At 28.8% G+C, this 11,323-nt stretch overlaps 1 long non-coding RNA gene across 1 annotated transcript; it reads right to left on the reverse strand.

Annotated features, from left to right (window-relative positions):
- Positions 1 to 1,377: 1,377 nt before the first annotated feature.
- On the reverse strand, positions 1,378 to 2,887 carry LOC121126392 (uncharacterized). The gene is made up of 2 exons (XR_011782167.1): positions 2,752 to 2,887; positions 1,378 to 1,798 (listed from the first exon to the last, which is right to left on the reverse strand). It is a non-coding gene; the product is annotated as an uncharacterized lncRNA (long non-coding RNA).
- Between the last annotated feature and the right edge of the window lie 8,436 nt (positions 2,888 to 11,323).

An 11,323-nucleotide genomic window follows, 5' to 3' on the forward strand; every position in this document is an offset into this window, starting at 1 on the left:
AATCGTATTTATGAAATTTTGCAGGCGTGCGCATGTATAACCAGAGCACTGCTTCTCTTTGCATATCATAGCTCATATCTATTTACTGTATATGGTAAGATTGGAATATTCAATCAACGCTGGCATATACAGGTGTGCGCGTCCCTAATTGCACTGCAGAAAATTGTCAGTGTAGAAAATTGTCATTAGGAAAATTTCCGTCATTTATTACCAAAATCAAAATACCTAGCCCCAAAACTTATTTTGTCCAATGGCAGGTCCCCCCAGCAGGTTAAAAACCACTGCCACCACTTCACAAAACATGTAGGCCCCTTCAAATACTTCAAAATAAAATTCAGGTCCATGGGTTGATTAAGGCTGCAGAAAAGATAAAGTAGGATAAAAACCATTGCCGCTGATTTCTGACAGTTTAACTGACTGGATTATATCATCTTTAACAACGAAGCCTAGTATTTTTGTATTCTTTTTTCGTACTCTGATGATATCCTCATATACAAAACAGAAACTCAATACTTCACTTATTTAACCTTTGCAACACATATTGTAAAATAGGTTTGGTCCTTACAATCCCTTAACATTTTGAAAATTCTGCTTGCATCATAATGGGTTCCAAAATACCCTTTTAAAATGGTTTTAAACGTGTATGTAATATAAAGTAAATACACTTATTAAGTTATTAACTTCTAGTGGTAGTAACCGGCATTGCCTGGAGTAATTAGGCGTCGGCTTACCGATATACTTTGCTCTAATAACATTTCAGAAAACTCCTCAAGAAATCCCCAGTTTTACTCTCTCTTTTTCATGAGTACACTCACACGTAGCTACTCAATACTTATATCAATTCATATCCCCTCAAGAATTAAAAAATTCTAATAAGTGTTTGAGAAAAAAAAATATAATCTCATGTGATGACGGATGAATACTTTAGTCTCTGGAGCGCTCACCAACAAAAACACGTTAGTATATACATACAAAACGCCTGCGACAGTTCATTTTTACAGGTGTGCGCGTCTAAAACTGAACACTCCTTTAAATTTTACAGCATGCACATATTGGGGATTTTATGTAGTTAAAACGTGTTTATACTTCGAGGCAAGGGTCTTGACTAGTGATAAACAAAACTCCAGCAAAATCTAAATAGCAACCGTCAAACAACATAATATAGAGAGACGTGGAGTCGCAATTTTGGAACTTTCCGCGCGGGGCAATAGAACTATTATTGTAAATTGTTCACAGTTTAGAAAACTAATGTGGAGTAAAAAGGAAGAATCATCGACAGCTGACAACAAAATACATGGTATATTTATGTCATGGATCCAATAACTCGCTTCTTGTGTAAAACCTTACAATGTGATATATATATATGTACTTCACAAAAAAAAAAAAAAGATTTTATTATAAAATATATACTAATTTCGATTAACAATTTACTTATATATTTTATTTATATTAAATCAGTCGTGACACCATCAAAAGTCCTTCTCTCTCTACTCCCATTCCTTCCATCCCCATCATCAGAACTCTTCCGAACCTGTGTGCCCTGAATCACAAGCGTCGGACTCTCCACCTCAATATTTGTTTCAAAAATTGGTTGACCGACTTGGAGATTGGAGAGGTTTATATTTGGAAAGAGGCTCTCATAGAGGACAGACTTCCCAGAGATGAAACTATCGTGTATGAGCTTCCTTGTCTCTTCGTCCTCGATTTCCAGGATACGTGCATCGGCTACAATTTGAGGAGATGGACGGGAAGCGGAGGAATGAAGGAATATCAGAATAAGAAGATTGATGAAGAGGCTCTAAGTAGAAATGATAATATTTTAGATAGGTGTTTTTGAATTATTAGGAGGGACGTCCTCAGCATTTGTTGCACCCCTAAATATCCAAATTTTTGAAAAATTCATTCTTTAAATCCCCCGATTTTTTTTTTTAATGGGCAGCTATCGATTTTTGAACTTTATTTCCAAAATAATTTGATATTTGAAATTTTTTTCCACAATTTTTTTCTTTTTTGAATAGCTGTCGATAATGTGATATTTTTTTTTGGAAAAAATTCAATATTTGAATTTTTTTTTTTTTTTTAAATTATTTCTCAAAAATTAAATTTTTGTGAACAGTTGTCAATTTTTCAAATTTTTTCCCCGAAAATTTAATTTTATGTGAATGGCTATAGATTTTTGAATTTTATTTCCAAAAAAAATTCAAACTTTGAAATGTTTTTCCAAAAAATTAAATTTTATTTGAATAGCAGAGAAATTTGAAATTTTTTTTGGGAAAAATTCAAAATTTCTTTTCAAAAATTAAATTTTTTGTAATCAACTGTCGATTCTGAATTATTTTTTCTCAAAATTAAATTTTTTGTAAATAGCTATGGATTTTTGAATTTTATTCCCAAAAAAATTAAATATTTGAAATCTTTTCCAAAATAATTAAATATTTGAAATTTTTTTCAAAAATATTAAATATTTGAAATTTTTTCCAAAAAATTCAAAAATTATTTTTTGTAAATAACTGTGAATTTTTTTTTTCAAAAAAAAAAATTATATATTTGGAATTTTGTTTCGAAATTTTTTCTCAAAATATCGATTTTTTTGTTAACAGCTGTGAATTTTTGAATTTTTTTTTTGAATAGCTAAGGATTTTTCAATTTAATATTTGAAATTTAATTTGTGATAAGTTAAAGGCAAGATTTTTTTTTTTCAAACATATTCCAAAAATATAATCCTGAGGACGCATTTGATTCGACACTCACTACTTTGAAAGTTGTGTTCACCATGATTGCTTGGCTTTGAACAGTTTATGAGTAGATATTATAATTTGAGAATATCTTTTACGTAACAAAGGGTATTAATGCACCTCAAACACTGACCAAACTCCTAGAGCAAAGAATCACGACTAATGAAGCTAGTAGGAGGACTTTAAATGCTTTATTTCGTTATAGATATTTCTCATTTTTGTTTATTACAGGCCCACGGAGATATGTGTCTTATAAGTCCTAATCAACAACAAGGTCATTTCAAAGCTCCCACACTACTAAAGCAAGTACCAAGATGCAATTAGAAAAAGACCTCGAAATTCTTCAGACTTGATTCAATGTATATCATTTCATATTTTGGGCTTTTAACAGTTGTAACTTGTATAATTCTTATTCTTAAAATACCTTATTCAATTAATTGAGGCATTTTAATAAACAAATACTAATTGATAACATCATTTCATTTTAATCCATTTAAAATATGTATTAACTATGTAATTATGAATATAATTGTAAAAAATATGACAATGGACGAGTGCAATTTTTTTGTAATTGCAATCTGAAGTGTGTGTTGTTATATTTTCCTTAAGCTGTTGTCAATATTCTTTTACTCTTCAAAAAAGAGAACATATAAGTATTAAGTAATCGCTAATGGGTGAAAGACAAAGATTAACAATGAAGATGTGTTGCAGAGTTATATATGTACAGGGGCGTCCGCAGGAAGTCGGCTAAGGGGTTGTAGCCTTCCTCCCAAATGAAGAAATCTTTGATTTTTCTAAGAAAATGAAATATTTGATTTTTTCTGACCTTTATATTTGAAATTTGATTTTTTTCTAAGAACTTTATATATGTAATTTAATTATATTTTTTAAAAAATTAAAAAAAAAATTTATAAACAAAATTTTTTTGAAAAAAAAATTCAAAAATTAAATTTTTTTGAGACGTATTTCGAAAATACATAGTTATTTAGAAAAAATATATTTTTTTTTTTAAATTAATTTTTTTGAATTTTTTTTTGAAAAATCAAATATTCCATTTTCTAGTAAAAATGAAAAATTCCTTATTTTTTAAATATATTTTTAAGGTATTTTTTAAGGTCTTACAAAAGTAATAAACAGTTAAATCCCAGTAATAATAAATAGGAATTGGAATTGCAAATTAAACATTACTTTCTCCAAGCTGTTAGCGATTCCAGAAAAAAACCCGATTCTCAAATTCTGATGAATCGTCCCATTTCTACAAATAATGTTATTTAAAGTCTGTTAAAAAAATAAAGAAAAAGAAAAGAGAAACTTGAATGTCTTATTGTATCCACTTTATTCAGGGTCAATGGCAAAATAACCAAATTAAAAAGACAATAAATTATGGTAATATTAGTACCAGATGTTGTATTTTAACTGAGTGAGTGGGCTCATGACGTCATCTTATCAATTAATTAAAATGGGTTTGAAAAGTGATAATAGTTATATTAACAAAAAGAAGTGTCGTTAATCAACAAAAAAGCAAGCTAGAATGATTTTTCTCAAAATGGGAGTGTAGATAACATTTGTATTCTTCGACGAATTCCTCTGTAAATTGAACTTAGAGTAGCCATAATTGACTATAACAAGAAAAGACTACTACAAAATTGACATATTTTTTGTTGAAAAGAGCCAAAACGGGGAGAATATAAGTCTTTTAATTTTTATAAATGTCCTACATTGTTATACGAAAATTATTCTGGAGAAAATTGCCATTAGAAACGCCAAGTAGGTTAAAAATCACTACCAACATATAACAATCATTTAGACCCCTCCAAATACTTCAAAATGACCCTGTGGCTCATGATTATTAAACTGGATAAGCTTCTTTGCCGTAGTCTTATCAACACATAGGCCTACAGTTTATTTTCAAGTATGTTTAGGGAGCTTAAATGTTCTTTGAAGTTATGGTGGTAGTTTCTAACCTGCTTGGTATCTTCGGCGTAGCCTTTATCCCCCCTGGGGTTTATTTTGAAGGATACTAAATGATTTGTCAAATGGTGGTGGGGGTTTTTAACCTGCTGGGTGGCCCTGTCGTAGTCTTAAACAACCTATGGGCCCAGGGTTCATTTTGAAGTTATGGAGGGGCTTAAGATCTTTGTGAAGTGGGCGGTGGTTTTTAACTTACTTGATGGACCTCCCCTAGTGTTAATCAACCCATGGGCCCGGGGTTGATTTAGAAGTTATGGAGGAGGTTTAAAATCTTTGTGAAGTGGACAATGGTTTTTAACATGCTTGATAGACCTCCCGTAGTCTTAATCAACCCATGGGCCCATGTTTTGGAGCTATGGGAAGGGGCTTAAATTCTTTTTGAAGTTGCAGCGGTGGATTTTAACCTGCATTGTGTCCCTTCAGTAGTCTTAAAAAACCATGGGCTTGAGGTACATTTGATAGTATTTAAAGGGGGCCAAAATGGTTTGTGAAGTGGCATTGGTACTTTTTAACCAGCTTTGTGTTCCCGGCATTGCACAAAACAAGTTTTGGGCCGAGGTATTGTTATTATGTTAATAATTGACGGGAAAATTTTCCCAGTGACAATTTGCCATACTGACAATTTTCTGTGCACGGTTTACCGTAGAGAATATATTGAGTGCCAAAGTTTTAGTTGATGGTGCTCCAATAGTGGATTAGTCAGCTGTTTTTTTTTTTGGGGGGGGCAAAGTTATATTATGAATAGAATCTTGTTAGGTATGAATATTTATCGCTTATTAGTTATCAGTCCTAACTAAAATGTTTAAATATCGCATGGATGGTTAATGCCATGCTTATGCAATTTTGTCAGATGATGGATGAAACGTTTTGGTTCAATAATTTAGGTTTCAATGATGCACTAAAAGTACTGTTTGGAGAATTAAAACGGTTATTCGAGAATTGAATAATACATCCTTAATGTTAATTATTTTTTTATTTCAAAAAAGACGAGGAAAGCAAAACAAAACACAAAAATTAATAGAAGTTGTAGCACACACATAAAAATTATAATTTAAAATGAACAAAAATATTTTTACCCGGTCCTAGACAAAAATTTATGATTTATTTGAAATAAAAAAGATCTTTTTTTATGTCCTTAAAAATAAAGGAGTTAATATGGGATAGATGGTTCAAACTAACTATAGACAATTTCCGATTTTTCGGTCCAGACCGTGGTCTCAGACCGTAGACCGATTTTTTTTTGGTCTAAAAAGAAAATCTCAAAAGTACATGATAAGTTCTAGAAAAAATACTTTATACATATAAAAGACGGTAGGATCAAAATTAATAATGGCTATTTATATTTAAAATTCGTATAACGTCATTGTACTCGAAAAAACCTATGATGTCATATTATAAACAATTTATCTGTACAATCAGTATATACGGATTTTTTGGGGACCAAACTAGACCGATTTTTTTCCTTTAGACTGATGTAAACCGAACTTTCCCTTTGGACCGATCTAGACCGAATTTATTATGAGACCGGTCCGGATCGACCTTTTTTGTTGGACGGAACTAATTTTTCCAACAAAAAATGTAACGGTCTCAGACCGGTCTAGGATTTCCAGACCGAAACTCAACCCTAATAATAATAGTAACCATAACTGATAATTCCCGCCACAACCTCTTTATTCAAAATTATAATACGTCATAACTCAAATGTACGTCATACATAAAGTTATTCTATTATTTGTAGGATCATTTCATGTTTTCTTTCCTTACAATAATCAATTTGATTGCTTTACTGCCCCCGGCAATAGCTGAAATGAAACGCTGCGACGATAGCACCCTGAAGCAATCTATAGTTATTTATGGTTCTGTGGTGTTCTAGGAACACCACCAACAGACGGAAGTGACGGACCGGAGTAAAGCCAATAGGAAGACCTTTTGATTAGGGGTACAATCATACACTAAATATATATTCTACAAGGGAAATCACTTAAAAAGGATGTACATAGACATAACTATTAAAATATATCAACACGTAAAACAAAAGATACATTATTACTATCTATTTAAAACAAATCCCTACGTCATGAGCTAAAAGTATATAAAATGCAATACATAACAGGGTCCTACACTTTATCATAAGCTCTTGGTTATCTTAAATTATCCCAGTAATTGGAATACAAGGCCCCTACAATTTACTCAAATAATATGTCTATGAAATATTGCCATATTTGCATATGAAAAGTCAAGAAATGAATTGTTATTTTCACCTTTTCTTGATCTGGGTTCAATATTGTTTTTATGTTGACGCACAAACAGTATAAAGTGACTTTACCCACGTCAAAAATTGCATTAAAATTGAAAGGGGTTCCAAATTGATCTTTTGTCTAGATAGAATTTGTATACATTTCCAATACAAATTTATACAATTCCATCAAATGGCTTTAAGAATAACTAAAGACTGAACACTTGTATTGAATACTGCTTGAAGCTAATGATCAACAGTCATATTAAAAACGGTTGTAGGGCACTTACAGGGAATTTATAATGTGTTATTATTCATCATGACGTTTGAACAAAATACGGACAATTTTCTCCCGAGCAATTGTCCTAACTGACAATTTTCCTCCATGGCAATTTTCTCTAGGGCAATCTTAGACTACCAATAGCTTTTAAAATGTATAGTTATCTAACCACTCGGTTCTTATACAATTAAATATCTTCCTTTGTTTATCAAATCAACATACAATCCGGCTTGCCTAATACTTGCACTTATAGATCATTTCGACATTGAAATTTTTGACACAAAAAGTAAACATTTACGCTAAGTGTTTATTGATATATATTTCTATTAATAAAGCATGAGATTTTAATTTTATTTTATTAAATGTCATAGTCTAGGGTGTTGTTCATTTAATTAACATTCTCGTAATATATTATTAGTGTCAATATTCAGTTCACATCATTGATTCTGAGTCCAACACTATGGGTGAGACTTTCTACACTCCATTTTTATTGTATATATAAATATATATTATATTTAATTTTTGTAATTTAATGTTCGACCTTTAATTATCAATCACAGTAAATAGTAAAAATATATATTGTATTAATTTTATTATTAACTATCCTTTATTTCTGTAAATGTTTTATTTGTTTATCTTATAGGTATATGTAAGGACAAGTATTTACTTTATGCTGACAAACTATAATAAAAAGTAAAATAAATGCTTGAATCTAACAAATGGCAGTTTTTGCATGTTTCCTCCCGTATTGTATCATGTATCTTACTTTTGATTAGTTTCGAAAACACCAATAAATGGCTGTTAATTATTGGACTACATCAAAAATACTCTGGAATTATTTGTCTTAGGTAACAACTACCTATGTCATGTTGCCCCGGCGTTGTTGAATTATCTTGTAAATTGTGAAACTTATGACGGTTATATACCCTATATATAGGCATAGTATGAATTTAACTCATCCAAAGCTACACAAATTCTGGTTACACTCAATATATTGTTTAATTAAATTTATTATCATAATATCCGTGATATTTAGGGAATAATCCGCCCCATAAGAGGAGTCAGAATAATTCCAAACATCCCGTAATGGAAAATCTATGATGTTTGAAACTGTGTTATGGCCATGTAGTTCACTACTTTCTACAATATGAATTACTTGCAATGGACAAATATACGATAAATCTTGATGAAACTTCATCAAATCGCTCTAGGTCCCAATATGTACAATTATTATTTATTTGAATCGATGAGGGACGAGAAAAGTAAGATAATATGAGTATTGTAATAATTGATTTTATCTACAATTTGGAAATAAGGTTCTACAACGATTTAAAAGCATATGTTTTAAATATATTAGGATTAAATATACAATAAAATTAGACATTAGAGGGGTATATTTTTAAAGTATAAAGTAATGTGCAAGTCCTTTTATTTGTTAACTCCATTTTTGACATTATCCAATAGTTGACTATTTTCCTTAATAACAAGTAAAAAATGGTTGTCATTGTTATAAAACTAGGTTCTTTATGCTTCTCCTAAAATGGCCGACATCAATATGGCTTTAAATATAAAAAAAAGACTTACAATAGATAATGCCAATGATTAACATTACACTGAGAATAGCTATGGATTTTTAAATTTTTTACAGAATAATTAATTTTTTGAGAATAACTGTGGGTTGTTGAAATTTTTTACAAAAAATTTTAGTACTTGAAATTTAATTTTGGAGTTTTTTTCCAGAAAATCTAATTATTTAAGAACCGCTTTGAGTTTTAATAAAATTTAAAAAAATATATTTTTTGTAAATATCTGTAGATTTTTGAATTTTTTTTTGTGATTAGCTGTGTATTTTTGAAATAAAAAAATACAAAAAAATTGGTATTTAATTTTTTTTTTCAAAAAATGTAACTTTTTGTGTATATATATGGATTTTGGAATTTTTTCCCCAAAAATTTACCACTTGAAATTTAATTTTTTTAAATTTTTATCCAAAAAATTTAATTTTCAGAAAATTGCTACAGATTTTTGAAATTTTTTATACTAAAAATTTAATATGTTAGAATAGTTATTGATTTTTGAAATTTTTTTCCCAACAAATAATTTTTTTTCAATATCTCTAGATTTTTGGAATTTTTTTTAAATAAAAAAAAATTCAAAAATTTTAGTATTTAATTTTTTTTCACAAAAAATAATATTTTTTGTGAATAAGCTTTGGATTTTGTAAAAATCTTGCAACTAGCAGCCTTCCCCCCAATAAAATCCTTTGGAGGCCCCTACATTGCGTAATTTGAAAGGTCATGACCTGAATGCACATCTTTCCCAATTTTTTAACTGAATGAACTTATTATCATGGAAAAATATATGAATTTTTCTATGAAGCGTTGATGTTTCTTCTTTTTATTTTTATCGTTGTTGGTTTTTTTTGTTGTGTTTTTTTGTTCCAGTGTCTGTAATTGTCATTACGATTACAATAATGTTGTGAAATATGACGTATATAATATTATATACAATGTTCATATATAATATGTGCTAATAACGCTTTATCACAAAACCATTTTTCTCTCTCTTTCTTTTGTGGTGGAGATTCTGTGGGAACGACGGTTGGTTGTTGTATAGTATATACAGAGTATATCTAGCGGAGGAGTTGAACCTCTTTGTATACACTAACATATATAGGTATATTTCTCTGAGAGAAAAAATGAGAATAAAAATCCGTGTCGTAACAAGAAAAGAATTTATATTTTTTCTTATTTTTATTTATTGTTATGTCTTTTCAAACCCATTTTAATTAATGGAATATGTTTATGTCAGACATTTTGGGAGAGGCCAAAGGAACCAAGTTTATAAAAATCAAGTCAATTTTGTATTTGATCATGTGAAAATAGGACACATAATTTTTTTGAGAATAGTAATTATTATTATTGTTTCCCCCATTGTTTTTCATTTTTAGTGAATGGCTGTGGACTTTTGAATTTTTTCCCCAAAAATTTAATTTTTCAAAAAAAATTAATTTTAAATTTTAATTTTCTGGAAAAAAAATTCAAAATCCACAAATGCCACAAATTTAAAAAATAAAATTTCAAATATTAAATTATTTGAATGTTTTTTATTTGTAGTGAATAGCTGTGAACTTTTGAATTTTTTTTCCCCAAAAATTTAATTTTTTTCAAAAAAATTAATTTTGATTTGAATTTTTTGTAAAAATTTTTCATAAATCTACAGTTATTTACAGAAATTTTTTTTTTTTTGTGAACAAAATTCAAAATCCACAATTGCCACAAATTTTAGGAATAAAATTTCAAATAAATTTTTTTTTTTTTTTTTTTCTTCAAATATTAAACCCCCTGGGGACGACCCGTTTCAAACCCATTTTAATTAATGGGATATGTTTATGTCAGACATTTTTGGAGAGGCCTAAAGAACCAAGTTTATAAAAATGAAGTCAACCATGACATTTGATTTTTTGAAAATAGGATAAATAAATTTTTTGAGAATACTTGTAATTTTTATATTTTGTAGACTTTTGAATTTTTTTCCGCAAAAATTTAATTTTCAAAAAAAATTTCGAACAAAATTAATTTTGATTTTAATTTTTTTATTTAATAAATCTATATTTATTGACTGAAAATTAATTTTTTCTTGGAACTATTCCCTAAAAATCAAAAAAGGGGGCAATACAGGGGCATTTGTAGGAATATATTGTGGGGGGGCTGATTTTTGGATATTTTTACAAATTTTTTGGAATAAAATTCGACAATACACAGCTATTTACAAAAAGATACATTTTTGAGAAAAATTTAAAAAATTAAATTTCAAATATAAAACTTTTTGAAAAAAAAAATAATCCAAAATCTATTACTTTTTAGAGAAAATAATTAATTTTTTGAAAAAAAATTATAAAATTAAATTTCAAATATTTAATAATTTTGCAGATATTAATTAAACCCCAATTTAATCAGTGTTGGGACTCAGTCCGGGATCGAACCTTTTTTTGTATATACGTCATATTTTATAACGTTATTATAATCGTAATGACAATTTCAGACAATAAAGCAAAAAAAAAAAAAATATATATATAAAACCATCAACGATAATAATAGC

Source organism: Lepeophtheirus salmonis, chromosome 11 (genome assembly GCF_016086655.4).
Source record: "Lepeophtheirus salmonis chromosome 11, UVic_Lsal_1.4, whole genome shotgun sequence".
Classification (NCBI taxonomy): Eukaryota; Metazoa; Arthropoda; class Copepoda; order Siphonostomatoida; family Caligidae; genus Lepeophtheirus; species Lepeophtheirus salmonis.